The sequence below is a fragment of the Rhinolophus hipposideros genome (genome assembly GCF_964194185.1).
Source record: "Rhinolophus hipposideros genome assembly, chromosome: 4".
NCBI lineage: Eukaryota > Metazoa > Chordata > Mammalia > Chiroptera > Rhinolophidae > Rhinolophus > Rhinolophus hipposideros.
In genome coordinates this window covers 2,818,492-2,818,940 of record NC_138050.1, presented here as the reverse complement: position 1 = coordinate 2,818,940, position 449 = coordinate 2,818,492, and positions in this window count along the sequence as shown.

The following is a 449-nucleotide window of genomic DNA, read 5'->3' as shown; positions in this document are numbered from 1 at the left end:
TGTCTTGCATAGGCTTGAATATTTGACAATCTTGACTATTCAACAGCATTTATGGACACAAACTTGCAGTTTTTATGATCTGCACATTTTACCAGTAAGTTGTTCTTGGTTTATATGATAGAATTAAATGTATGCCAGTTTCATGGGTGAGTCTCAGGTACATTGCAAATAACTAATCAAGTTGAGAATTCATGGTACTGTAAAAAGGAGAGAGAAATGGAAGCCGTTTGTAAAACAGGATTGAGTTTGTACTTGAAGCATGGGTAGGATTTAACGGAGAAGAAAGGAAAAGAATGACAATAGACATATATACCAAGGCTAAAAGATGCTCAAGTTGACCGAGAGGCAGCAAGGAAGTCTGAAGCAAAGTGGAAGCTGGGAAGTGATGGGTATAATATACTTTAAAATGTAGTGAATAAGTTAAAAGAACCATTGTCATGCCGGTAGAA